Source organism: Pteropus alecto, unplaced genomic scaffold (genome assembly GCF_000325575.1).
Source record: "Pteropus alecto unplaced genomic scaffold, ASM32557v1 scaffold20, whole genome shotgun sequence".
In the NCBI taxonomy this organism is placed as follows: domain Eukaryota; kingdom Metazoa; phylum Chordata; class Mammalia; order Chiroptera; family Pteropodidae; genus Pteropus; species Pteropus alecto.
The window spans coordinates 16,520,570-16,535,810 of record NW_006436298.1 but is presented as its reverse complement, the minus strand read 5'-3'; positions in this window follow the sequence as shown (position 1 = coordinate 16,535,810).

Below are 15,241 nucleotides of genomic sequence, written 5' to 3'. Positions count from 1 at the left end.
ACTTCAACAAAGACAATAGTTATGAAACAAGGTCTGACAAAAAAAAATAATAATTATGACCTGCTTTACAAAAAAGCTGGAAATAATCATAGCTGTGTCTAGACCAAATTTCAAATATCGATCTGATAATCATGACCGATATGCCAAACCTGAAGCATATCAAGAAGTTAAACATTCTAGTCTTGCCTTTTATTGAACTATCTTGACGAAGTGCGATTGTATAGATAGACTACATTTCTAATTACTCATCAGGTGCTTAAATCCTTTTAGGTTAAGTAGTTTAATGATTTCTATTGGATGCAACTGATTCCTTTGAGATCTCAGTATTATTCAGAGAATATTTAGTAAAATAAGCAACAAAATAGAGCACACTTTGTTGTAATCGATTAAACATGAAATGTTGGATTTTCCCCAGTACCAAAATGTAGTACCATTTTAAGTGCTTAGGGAAGCACAATGACTCTTTTAGGTCACTTGGGTATCATCTAGTACATTGTAGTCATAATTAAGAATAATTAAAAGCCATAACCTGGAAGTTTAAAAGGTCTTTGTTCCTGTGGGCCACATTTGTGCCAGCCCCATAGATAATTCCTTTCAGTTAAAATAAACCATATCATAAAAAAGAGAAATCATTGGCATCCCATACATAACAAATCATGGTATAAATGACTTCCTATCATATACACTGTAAGTATAATTCTACAAGATATACTCTTCTAAATGTATATGAAGAAAAATTTAGTGTTTGGAGGCACAGAAATGTGAGAAATCTAGAAGTATTTTATTTTAGTGTTGTTGGAAATTTTGTGTCATTGAATCTTTATAGCATTATGTGGTATAATATTTCTGTCCTTTTAAAATTTATTTTAACAAAGGTAAAATGCACAACTATGTATATGGTTCCAGTGTCTGTTAATAGAACACAGGCCTTTCTTATTTCTGCATAATCAGGCTTTGAAATCTGTTTCATAGTCTAACACACCATTAAATTATTGCTACTTGGTATTGAAATAGAAGTAGTTACATTATGAGGTAGCATTTTTGGTTAGATAGTTTTTTTGTTTGGTTTCATTTGGTTGGGTTTCATAAGCTGCATGTTAGTGAGGAGGTAACTAGTTCTAAGAGGTACAAACATTAATCTCCAAGTAAACAAGAACCAGATGGATAGCTCGATCTATCTATTTATTTCAGCCATAATTCCATGGATTAAGTGAATTAAGTCTGACAAATCCTTAACTCATTAATAAATCTAAGGATGTTTGTCAAATTTCCATAAACCTTTTTAAAATTATATCTTAAAGGTTAACCCCAAGGTAGAATGATTGAATACCTCAAAAATCAGTCTAATACACTATTTCTTTTCTCTGTAAATGGAAAGGCTTAACCTATTTTTATATACAAAGAATGTTTTAAAAGTAGAAGAAATTCTAATAAAACGATATAGTGTTTCGAAATGAAAATCAAAACAATAAATATGCTAACGTAGCTAAGAATACACTTTCTACATTAAAATTCTTCAAACGTAATGAACACGTTCTGATGTTACTGCATTATCACTGAGCGTCCACTAAGGTAAAAGAAGCCAATTTCCCTAAATGTGCAATGATCAATAAAAATCCCCTCCTCCCCTCCCCATCTCTATTGTTCTCTTTCTCTTCCATGTCATCTTTCCTATTCTCTAATTAAGTTGTTGCCACACCAGCTATCTATCCACTCCCTCAGGTGAAAAACCTAAGCAATTATTCCTGATTGCTCTGTCTCTCTCTGCCCCACAGTTTATATTGGCAGTTTCCCCTTGTCTTGGCAGTTTTGTATCCTAAATATTTCTTTAATTTTTTCACACCTTATCTCTAGTATTACTGTCCTTGTTGAGGTTCAAAAACCGTCCGTCTCCTGGACTACTTCAACATTCTCTTAACTACCTGCTTTCCCTGCTTCTAATCTTGTACTCTCAAATCTGTTCTCCACACCATTGCCAGAGTGCCCTGTTTAAAACAGAAATTATCTCTTAAAACTCATCAATAGGGCTCTAGTTTCTACAGAATGAAGTTCCAGCTACCTTTTATGCCACAACTATCTTACTTTGACCTGAACACTTTCTGTCTCTGCCGACGTATCTTCATTCTTCTCTGCTTGTACTTTATGGTCTAACTACATGGAGCTGCTTATAATTCTCCACCTACATTGTATTTTTTCTGTCTTCATGAATGTTCAAATGAAATTTCCTATTATGGGAATACTCTTATCCAACTCTTCATCTTGTAGGATAAGATTTTTTAAGATTTAAGTTATATACGCCTATAACTAAGTTTTTCATTTTTTAAAATAATCATTTCTGTATGTGTTTTACACCCCACAGCATTTTATCTATCTTTAGCTCTCTGGAACCTAGCACAGTGACAAGAACAAAGACACTCCATGCATTGTTATGAATGAACAGTAGAGTTCAAATGAGTATATAAATTTCAAAATGTTTATCCATATTAACAGAAAATGTAAATAACAACTTAATCTTCATAATTCAACTAGAGCTTAGCCATTTGTTGAAATGCCAAGTAGAGCCCAGGAATTATCATAACTCACTTAAATGTGATCACCCTATGATGGGTGAAGGAGATGTACTCCAAGAGTGTGTTGCAACTTTATCTACTTACATATTTGTGTGACGTGCTGTTGAGTTGGCTCTGACTCTGGCAGCCCTGTGAAGGAGTGACGTCCACAATGTCCTGTTCTCAGTCTGCTCAGCTCTGGTAGACTCATGCCTATGGTTTATTTTACGGAGTCAATCCATCTCATATTCAATTTTTCTGTTTTTCTGCTGCTTTCTATTTTTCCCAGCATTACTGTATTTTCCAAAGACTCCTGCCTTCTCATAATGCGCTGAAAGTAGGACAGTCAGTTTTGTCATCTTTGTTTCCAGTGATGTTTCAGGCTTAATTTGCTTTAATATCCACTTGTTCAACATTCTGGCAGTTCAGGGTACCGGTAGAGCTCTTCTCCAACACTATATTTCAAGTAAGTTATTTATTCCTCTCAGTCTTCTTCACTGTCCAACTTTTGCATCTGTACATAGTCATTGGAAATTACTATGATCTTAGTAATTTGCGGATGATTTTAGCCTACTTACATATAGGTGCATGCTATTCTATGCACTAAAATGCAATCCTTAAAAACTGCTCTGAGTTCTTTCAAAGACCTTCATTTCTCAGTGGACAAATGACATATTGAGTCCTTTCATACTCAGTAGCAGGCTATACATAGGTTTCATGCTTTAAAAATGCTGAAATTTTAATCATCCTTATGAACAAGAAAATTATATTACTGAGTTGAACCTAAAATATTAGCAATTTTCTATCAACCTTATATTCTTTATTGAAATTTAAACTTTTTTCAGGATAAGCTTCACATATTTTTCAAAGTATGTAAAAGTAATACTTTAAGTCTAATCATACATCATTTACTAGTCAATATTATGTTCAACTTAATACAGTCTGTCAATTCTCTGATCTCATCACTATACCTCTTCTGTGGCCTAGAAACATATAAAAGCCAATACAATATTTGCTAACTACTTGTGAATATGTCTTCCAGAGAACTGTGATTTTTTTTTTTTTAATGACAGAGGTCTTGTCTTTTCAGATCTTAAGGGTAGTAGAGCTTTCATTGATAGAAAAATCTTCCTATCATTGTAACTGCTCAGGTTCTATTCAAGTTAAATAGCTCTTCAACAAGAAGTTAATATGCCAGCTGAAGTGTTAGTGTGACACAGCTTTAGCACAGAGCCTTTCTTTTCAGTTCATCGAATATCCTGTTGATGTTGGAAAGAAAAAACTTATTTCAACTAAAAGAAAAATGTTTAATTCATATGAGATTTTTTCCTTGTTGAGCTATGCTTTGTAGGAAACATGAATTGAAAGTTGAAAAACTAAACTCTATTCTCGGCTATATCACTGTCTTGTTGGTTTAGGTTATGTGAAGTCAACAAAGCAATTATCTCTTAGTTTTTCCATATGTACAAATAAAGACATTAATTTTTCCCACAAATAACTAGAAAAAAATAGATTCAGTGGATTGAAAAAAGAAATTGTTAATAGTGAGAGGTAATATAAATAGGATTTGATGGCTGGCTGGATAAGGGTGTAGGAAGACTTTCTGAAAGTAGGTAAATTTTCTGAAAAGATGTAGCTTAATATACAGCCTGAAACTGAGTCTTGAGAAGTGTCCATATGTAGAAGGTACAGTAGAAGGGTGTGAGTCTAAAGTGGTAGTATTCAGAAGACTGGACGAGGAGCCAGAATGGCATGTGCGGCAGAGACCAACGGCATTGTTTTCCCCTTTTCCATGATAATCATGTGTTCATATGTTTGACCCATTTCAAGAATCATCTCCTTTGAGGCAGAATAATAAGGCTTCCCAAAGATTTTCCAGTCCTCATCTCTAGAACCTGTGAATATGTTCGGGTGGATAGCAAAGGGGAATTAATGTTGCAGATGGAATTAAGGCTCCTAATCAGCTTACCTTAAAATATGGAAATTTTTCTGGATTATCTGAGCGGGCCCAGTGTAACCACAGCAGCCTTTCAAAATGGAAGAGGATGAGGAGGAGGTGCGAGGATGGAAGCAGAGACTGGAGTGTTTCGATGTGGAAGGACTTAGCCTGCCATTGCTAGCTTTGGAGATGTAAAGGGCCCTTTGGTCATTTGTAGGCAACCTCTAGAAGCTAGAAAAGGCCAGGAAATGGATTCTCCTTTAGAGCCTCCGAAAAGGAGTACAGTCCTGCCAATACCTTGATTTTAGCCCAGTGAGACCCATGTCAGACTTCTGACCTTCAGAACTATGATAATAAATTTATTTTAAGTCACAACATTTGTTGTAATCTGTAACAGTAACAATAGAAAACTAATATAGACACTTCGAATACAACAACATTTTGTTTTCCTTGGTACACTGGTCAAACTGAAGTGTTAAAAAGGAAATACTTTGGTACAGTGGAAATAGTACTAGACTTGGAGTTAATAAAATTGGACTCTAGCCTTGACTTTTATAGAATAACCAACCATGTGGAACTGGGCAAACCTTTAAACCTCTGCAAGGTATATCTCTCCCTTATAAAACAAAGGATGAAATTAGATGATATCTTAGATTCCTTGCAGTTATAATTTATTATAAGCAGGTGACTGCGTTCATGTGTTTTTTAGTTCTGTTTTATCACCTGTAATCTCCTAAAGCTTTTGAATTTCTAAGAGACTGTGCTTTCCCAAAAAAAGAATTGATTTCTGAATAGGAATTCTTGGGAGTTCTATAGGCAACTGTGGAAGGGTATATGGGGTAAGGAACTTTCTAGACCTTTCCCAAATAGCAAATAGAAGAGAATTTGAACCATCCATATCATTGGCCTTGGGCCATCGTGAGAGATTGTGCTCCTAGAATGACCTTCCTATTTTGCCCCTTGTTTGTGTACCCCTCTCCAAGTAACAATTCATTGGTTCGGAGGTACTCACCTGAACCCAGTTGCTGAATTTTAACTCAAAAGTATCTAGTTTGGCTTTGTTGGGCCCTTGTACTAGAAAATGTGTAAAAGCCTCCACTAGTGCAGCCATATGTGGGCCATTTGCTAGTAAAGCTAAAATAGTTGGTTTCAAAAAGGAGAATAAAAGAAGCAGATGTATAATGGCAAGCAGAGATGAGAGAGCCTTAAACCAAGCTGCAGAAGTGAAAGAGATAGAGGTGGGAGAGGGAAGGAGGAGAAGAGAGAAGGAAGAGAAAGAAAAAGAACATGAATGTGAACAAATGACAATGAATGGCTACTGCCTAACTCTAGGCCCTATGGAGACTTACCTTCAGCTTCTTTTACATTTCTGGGTGATATGAAATGTACCTGCCAAGTATCTCACCTTTTTTCTTTTTTTGAGCTCCCTTGTGTTGCTTCTTTTTCTTTTTTTCAAATAATCTTTGCCTATAGCAATAGACCCTCACCTGTTCTGCACTGATTTTTTCCATGCAAATGCCAAACCATTTAGAAGATCAATTTAAAATGATCTCATGTCAGTCAATGATCAGAGCACCTAGTTATGAGCTAATAACTATTTGAGTATATAAATTAATAAGAATTGTAATTCATAACAGTGGAGTTTCAGGATTTTTTTCTCCTTTCTGCCTGTTTCCTGTTTATCATTTATCATTGAGAAACCTAAGCAGGTATCGGAAAAACATGTTAGTATTATTTACTAGAGATTTAACTTTGTTTAGTAAAGAAAAGTAATGGCTTACCTACTGAAATCCTCTTGGTTTTGCAAGTACTCTGTATAACAACAACAATGACAAAACTTCGTTATTGACTTCTGAAAGTTATTTTTATATCCAAAAATGATAAATGAGGATTTTTACCCTAAGCTGCAGGTAAATGTTCTTTATTTAACAAACATATACAGCTCTGTGTTTTGCATTACATTAATATTAAACATTAATTTTTTTTAGTTCTATAACAGATTGTGTCAATTTCCTTTCTACCTGGGGATTTTATCCATTGCTTTAGGTATAAATATACAAAAACTGAAAAAAGATGGAATTTATTGATGTATTACTAGAATTATGGCAGTGACAGCTTGTCATATGCTTTGCAAAGAAAGTCATTAGCCAAATGGAAATTTAGGTCAGCTAACATTTCTGAATGATATTTAGGTGATCACTGAAATTAATATAAATGGGCTTCATATCTCATCATATGAATATCAAACTCAATTCCTCATTCATTTATTTACAGACATGCTCCCAAATTTACCTGAATATACAACCAGTGACAATCTATCATTTAATAAACCTTTCCTCCCCCACAGTTCTGACTCTCAACAATTGAGGTAAATCATTCCATCTCATGTCTTTGAATAAATTCTTTCTTGTTCTCTGACACATACAGATAAATATTTATGCATATTATATATACATAAACACATGTGACAGGTACTAAATATATGAAAATATAAGTACTTATAATTTTTTCTTTTCATGACTTTTAAAGAAAATGTATGGTCTGTGCTGCATAGTTGGGGAAAGGGAGATACAAATCACTGAAGGACCAGGAGCTCCAGATTGCCTTAAGGCTTTATTAGGATGACCAGATAGCAAAGGATATTAGGCAATAAAAAAAAGAGAGAAGTAAACTAGCATAGAAGGGGGAAAAAATTAGGAAAAACTGAATGAACAAAAAAAGTTATTAAGAGAACTTTAAGAAGTTTTGATGAGGGTTGTATACTGTATTTCTTTCTATATAATATTCTTAATGAAAATCTGGATTAAAGAGATACTATAATCTTTAAGATTTTCATAGAATTATTTTTCCTTTGCATGTATTTCCATGCTGATATATAACTTGGCTCACAAAAAAGAACACCTAATATTATTTGGGATACAGACATATGTACATATATTAATACATTTCAACGTCCATTATGTTAAAATTGTTTTCTATGCTTTGATTTTAATGAAAAAGAATAATGAGTAAAATTATGTAAATATTAGATTTACATGATGTCAATGTTCTCAAAGTATGCTCTAGAATCAGTGCAAATACTTTCTGATAATTTCAATCTCTCTGTAACTGATCTTTGCAAAATTTTGTTTTTTGGCTGCTTTGACTTTCTCATTTCTAATGATATTGTTCTCCTTTCTTTGGTCTACTCATTACCATGATCAGACTATAGAACTTTTTTACTAATAATTGTACCCCCTCTGTACTCTCAATTTTAAGCATTTGACTTTCCATTTATAACCTTTTATCTTTCAGCTCTCTCACTCTTTCTAGTGTCCTGATTCCAACAATTCTTTGACTCCATCGAAACCTTCAATTCATTGATCTTACCATCTTTTCATTCTCCCTCAACCACATCTTTTCCTTGACCCCCTCCTTATCTGACTTCAGTTCCACACCAATCATTATTATTACTCCTGTGTATATGTCCTCCACACCTTTCTTTCTCTCCCTCCATTATGTTTGCTGCAGAAAATCTCTTTATGGTTTAATCTGTGTATTCCACATCTGCTTAGGGAAATACATACAAGCACACTCAAAGTCAATTTATGGTCGTAAATTTTAAACAGGCCTTTAGTGCTTGTAATCAATTATACTATCCTCCATGTCCAAACTACCAACAGTCTTCTTCTACTACAGTACTGCTTGTCTTCATTCCTATTTCACCGAGAAAATGGAAGTGGTTAGAAGAGACATTTTTTCATCCTCTCATCATAAAAATTTTGTTCTTTAATGCAATGCCCTCTGATTCTTCCCTCAGCAATAACTTTTAATAAGGTAGTTTTCTCTGTTACTTTTGTTTATGTTGTTTCTGTGTCTCTAGCACCCAGAACAATAAAGGGCATACAGCAGCCCATAAATAATTGTTGAATGAATTCAGTCTAATCACTGATGCCCTCTACAATTATAGTACTGTCCTTCAATACCTACTGCTTTATTCTTTGTCTCACCTTTTCAGTACCTAGAGCAATGCCAACATATGGAATTTCTTTGCCAAAATGTATGGATATAAACCTGTTTGAATATTCAGGATATTTCATCATAGTTACTCCAATTATATCAACTAACAGAAAATTTAATGATTCTCTGCCCACCTTACTAGGGCATTTTTTAATCATAATTTAAGAAATTTGCAAAACATAAAGGTTGATATTCAATTAATCAAAAATTCAAAACTGCATTCTATTATACTTTTAACATATTCAAGTTTAATAATTTTATTTTTTATAATTGATTTTGAAGATAGCACTTTCTTCTCCAAAAGGTATATTATCTAATTTTATATATCTTACAATATAGACTGTGATATCTTTATGGCAACAGACAAACACAAAAGCATACTGAATAAGTTCCATTTAAATTGAGTACTTTGTTCCTAAGAGGTCAGCTTCCTCTTCATGGGTTCTTTTTACTTCCGTATAGACTGTTTTGTTTTATTCTATTTTTTTCAGATGTAAGAGGCACAAATGGAAGCTCACAAATCATAAAACTTATCCAGATTGCAGTATTCAAGCTTGGATTCATAATTCAGGCTTTAAAGATATTTTATAGTCTTTAAACATGGATCTGTTTATGAACATCATAACACAAGATTAAACTCTTGTGGTTGATTTCTCACTGTAGTAAACTTTCTTGTCCCTACACTTGACAATTTCTGACTCTTATTTCATGCTCTATTAAGTTCATTGATGAAAATAGCAGAAAAGGAACAATCTGGGAGATTTTTTGACAAATTGTTCAGTAGATTTTACTCAATAATAATTTCCAATTTTCTTGTTTTCCTCATTTATTTACAGTCTGTAATGTTACAATCGACATCATGTTGCTTTGCACATAAAACGAAGAGCAAAGATGCATACTCTTAATAAACATATTAAACTAAGGAAGCTTGGCTTAATAATATGCATATGTAAAAGCAATCTCTATTTTGAAGGCAAAATGAATTTCCTGGAAACCATGTCAAAAGCGATATCGAAATAAATTGTATCATATTTACTTTATCAATAACTTTGTATTCAAAAATTTCGTATCTTATCAAAGCATTAATATAAATCGCAGACATAACCAGCAGTGGGTAAAAAAAAAGATATGCCCTAGTCCTGCTAGGTAAAGCAACATAAAATGCATCTATATCCTCTTCCACATAATAGTAATTTTCATATTTGAAGGGCACTAAAATGTACTTTCACCTAAATATTTTTTGTTCTATATTAAAAATTCTCACATATTTTCAATGCTGTTCAATCTTTTATATGCTAAGATTTTACTCATTCTTTCAGATTTCGAACAGTAGAGCTATCTTGTTAAAATCCTTTACCTCCATGAAAGTAAAAAAGTAATAATAGCCTCTTCTGTGCTTTAATTGGTACAAATCTCGAGCAGACTTTATTCCTCTCTGACTTTGTACTATAATTCATGATATCTTTGTGGCTTCCTTTAAGGCAGAGAGACTGCATCTCCTCGTTCTTGTTCCAGAGCTTAGCAGGAAATGGAGGGTACACAATAGGCAATCAGCATTGTGTTCTAAATTGAATCAAGTTAAGTTCAAATATATTTTAAAATCAATGAAACTGAAACATTGACTTTAATAGGAAGATATGGCTCAGGTCTAGTTCTGACTCGTTTGCATAAATATATACTATTGTGAGAAGACATTCTTAAAATTGCCATTATGGGGTTTTGGATTATATCTTTTTAATTTTACAAGAAACTCATATTTATTGTAGATAAAAGAAATACAAATGAGCAAAAAGAAAAATAATAAAACCATCTGAAATCCTATCATGCAAGGATAACTACTATTAACATTGGGTCTGTATCTTTCTAGGTATCGTTCACAACATACTTTCCTCCTGTGGTTCTCAAAGGAAAGAACAAGAGAAAGAAGACCATGTCGAAATAGTTAAAGGTAAACTGCTCTCGATTAGTCTGAAACTATTATCTGGGTGATACTATGACAAAAGGATTTTTAAAAGTTAATTAGTCTGTATCTTATCTCCTACAAACATTTTCCATTGGCCATATATGTGCAATAAAAACAGAGTCAGTTAAAGATTCTCATTTACTTTTATATTATTCTTACTGTTATTTTAAAAGCCCAGTTATAGATATAGAATAATTTGGCTAAATGTTTTTAAATTTAAATTATCTAGTTAATTTAGTCATAGTATCTAATACCATCAAACAATATGTCATAAAATTAATCACAAGTTGATGTATATTTTTCATTTCAGTAAACAGCATGTTGTTCAGTAGAATTTAAAAATGCAATAGAATTAAAACTAATGAAACTCATACAGTGTTATCTAAGATATTATTTTACATTCTTAAGGTACTGTATATAATTTACCTATAATTTTAAATTGTGTCAGGGCTCTAGGGTAAATATTACTTAGTTTATAAAATTGAATGATATATTTTGTAAAAAGTTACTAATTTCTCCATTGATTCTTCTAGGTAATCTGTAGGATAGGCAAGTGCTAATTTTTAAAGAAGAATATGCTCTCATAGAGGCATAACTGGAAGATATTGTAGGTTCAATTCTAGACCACTGCAATACAGCAAATATCACAATTTAACGAGTTACATCAATATTTGGTTTTCCAGTGCATATAGTTATGCTTACACTATACTGTAGTCTGTTGAGTATGTGATAGCATTATATCTAAAAGAATCCATACATACCTTAATTAAAAAAATACTTTATTACTAAAAAATGGTAACTCATCATCTGAACCTTCAGCAAGTCATCTTTTTGCTGGTCAAGTGTCTCAAATGGATGTTGATGGCTGCTGATGATAGTGGTTGCTAAAGGGTGGAGTGGCTGTGGCAATTTTTTAAAACAAGAAAACAATGAAATTTGTTTTATTGATTGACTCTTTTTTTTCATGAACAATTCCTCTGTAGCGTGCAATCCTGTTTGATAGCGTTTTTCCACAGTAGAACATCTTTCAAAATTGGATTCAAGCCTCCCAAACCCTGCCACTGCTTTATCAACTGAGTTTATGTAATATTCTAAATCCTTTGTTACCATTTTAACAATCTTCACAGCACCTTTGCCAGGGGTAGTTTCCATCTCAAGGAATCACTTTCTTTGCTTACCCATAAGAAGCTACCCCTGATGCATTAGTTTTATCATGAGATTGCAGCAATTCAGTCACATCTTCAGTCTCTACTTCTAATTGTAGTTCTCTTACTATTTCCACTACATTTGCAGTTATTTCCTTCACTGAAGTTGTGTCTCAGGGAGTAGGAAGGCCAGAGGAGAGGGAGAGAAATGGAAGAATGGCTGGTTGGTGGAATAGTCAGAACACATAATAAATACATTTATTAAGTTCACCATTTTATATGGGTGCAATTCATGACACCTCAAAACAGTTACAATAGTAACATCAAAGGTTATTGATCACAGATCATAACAGAGAATATAATAATAATGAAAAAGTTTGAAATGTTAAGAATTACCAAAATGTGACCAGAGACACAAAGTAAGCAAATTCTGTTGAAACAATAGCGTTGATAGACTTGATTTAATGCAGGGTTGCCACAAACCTTCAATTTGTAAAAAACAAAAACAAAAAAAACAAAAACATCTATAAAGCAAAATAAAGCAAAGCACAATAAAACAATGTATGCCTGTATATGAAAATACTTGGCATCCAATTTAAATCTGTTAGTGTGCAAGCTTTAAATTATTTCAAGTCGCTTGACCATGTTGTCTTGCTTTCCTTTGATAGTAACATAGGCTTAATCTTTCACTGATCCTGTGCCTATCTTCTGACCTGTTTCTGATCCAGGGCTTTTGTATACCTCCTCTCTCAGGTGTTCTCCTAATGAGCACCATTTCTCTAAAGGGAAGATAAAATTGGATTGTAGTGAATCTTTATCCATCTGTTCTCATTGTTGAGTAGCCATAAATGACCTTTCTAAAAAAGAAAAGATGTAATCCAGATTAAAGAGAGTTAACGAAGGAATTTATAGAGAGAAAATGAGTAGACTAGGCTCCCATCAGGATTTAAAAGAGCTTATTTCTAAATGGAATAATTACTATGGAGGGGACAGGTTTGGTGGAACCACAGATAAACTGCCACCACTCCTAAGACCTAAGGAACAGGAAGATAAAATAGTTACAAGAACCCAGACAGCTTTGAAAGGAGCAGTGGCTTTTAGTCTAGGGATGTCAGCCTGAGCTGACCTCTCAGGTAGGAAGTTAGAAGAATGAATGCTTCACTTCCATTCTCCCCTTCCCTTCTAGTTTCCTCTTGGCCAGACCTAAGAGAATCCTGAAGCCTTGAGAACCTATCAATGTAATACATTCATATAGTGGAGAAGGATGAAAACTGGATGTGGAAGGCAAACAGAAAATAACCAGCAGAGTTAGTAAACATAAGATTAAAAAAACGCATGTGACTAAAGAGCAAATTAAGATCAAGAGAAAAGTGATTTCTTATTTTACTATAAGAGCATAGTACATATTTACAAACAAAGGAGAGGTAATAAATTGAAACGGATTGAAAATGTGGAAAAAGAGAATTTGTTGAGAAGACAGATCTAAAATCATGAACTGCCATATCAATGAAAAATTTAAGTCCAAAATAATCAAGGAAATAGGGAATATATATATCTGGTGTCAACTTTTGAAAAAACTCACAGAGATAACTTCTATTGCACTTTATATGGACTTCTGTCAGGCCATTCTCAATTTCTTCCTTTGATTATGTTATTTATGAAAGTTGGTTTTCTCCCTTACTAAACTTTAGGTTTGTTTAAAGTAAAATCTCTATGTTTATTTCAGCAAATATATTGAATAACTTTTATATATGAGACACTAATATGTGACACAAAAATAAATAGAACAGGTCTCAGATGTCTAACAGTTAAAATATATCCTGGAAGGATACAATATGGAAAATTATGATAATTCAAATTACTCTACCTAAGCACAGTATAAGAAGAAAATCTTTACGAGACTGGAAAAGAGAATAATAAATTTTGAGGAAGAAGATGAAAAGGGTTTTATAGAGAAGGTGTTATCTGAGAAGTGCTTTTAAAAACAGATGGAATAGCAAAAGTGAAAAGTAAAGAAATAGGAAAATAGATAATTAATGTGGGAGTAATGAAAATGTCTAGTGCAATGAACATGGGATGCATATGTAAAGGATGTGGTATACACATTTTGTTGCTTATCAAATATTCATTCCTGTTTGCTTTCTTACTAACAAGATTCTGATTTATTTGTGAAGGAAATATTCTCAGGTTAGTAATGACATTTTCCAGCCACCTTGCAGTAAGTAGTATGAGTAGCTATGTGATTATGTTCTGGCCAAATTTGTTGGATATGCTATAAGTAAAGATTCTTTAAAAGGAGGCTGCTGTCTAGCAGATGGTTTTTGCCCTTTGCCTTTTCCCTTCTTTCCTGGAACAACAATATGAAGGGTAAAGCTTCAGCTGCTCTGTTATGACTATGAGACAGTAAGTACATCTTACAGTATGCTAAGTGGAAGAATGAAAGAATCCTGAGTCCTGATGATGCCATAGACCTGCTATGCCAGTCTGTAGTGCCCATTCCCAGGTTTCATGATGTATTTTAATATATTATTTTGAAAAACAATTCCCTATTTTGTTAAGCTGCTGGTTTGTGAGTCTCTGTAATCACAACTGAATGCAATTCTTAACTGATAAATACAGAGATCAGATTGAAAGTTTCCATTTATATTGAGTTCATATAGTGGCTAACAGTTTCTTCTATGTTTCCAACTCTAAATAATGATATTTTAAATTGCACTTATTAGATGAATGATTGAATGCATTAATTAATAAATGATGGACCCTCCCACAAAGCCTGAATAGCATAGATAGAAAAAAGAGCAAGGAAACACTTCTCTTAGAACAAAGTAGGTTGTACTGAATAAAGAGAATGAAATAAAAAGAGGAAAATGTTTAAGGTAGATTAAATCCACTCCTCAAAGACTATGCTAAGTGAAAGTATGAATACTTGACTTACATTTTTAAGTTAAATATTGGGAAAGGAAACTACTACATTCTATGTATTTATACAGGAGCAACTGGTTAGACACTAGTCTGATCTTGAATGACATTTCTTTTGAGTTTTTATGTTATGTTATTAAAGATGATGACTTATCTCATTTTTAAAGTCCGCTAACCTTCCCTTGTTATAACTTATTCCAATTTTTAACAGCTCATACTGTCAGGAACATTTTCTTTATATCTAACTCACATCCATTGTGCTGTTCTTAGAGGACCTTGAGAAAAATATGTACCTATTTTCTGAATAAAAATTCTAATAGGCCAAAGTTATATCTCTTAGAAAAACAGCCAAAAATTAAGAAATCATTTCTCCTAAATATTTTAAAAGAACATAGAAAATGATTAGAAGAGAATCAGTCACCTAATGATCAATTGATACAGTGTCTCTCTACTCTCTTCTATCACTGTCATTATTGAATTCTTATACAGAAAGTACTGTTATATACCAGCATATCCAAATTAAGCATCTATTAATTGTCTAAGATGGATATGTAGACTATTACATAAAAAATTGGCTAACCTTACTAAGTCAATCTTGTAGCTTTATACTATTTGTACCTTTTTTAAAATGTAATATAACGAAATAAATATTTCTTCATTATATTTATATGTGTATATATGTACATGTAAATATATAATGTAAACTAAATAATGTATGCAAGAAACA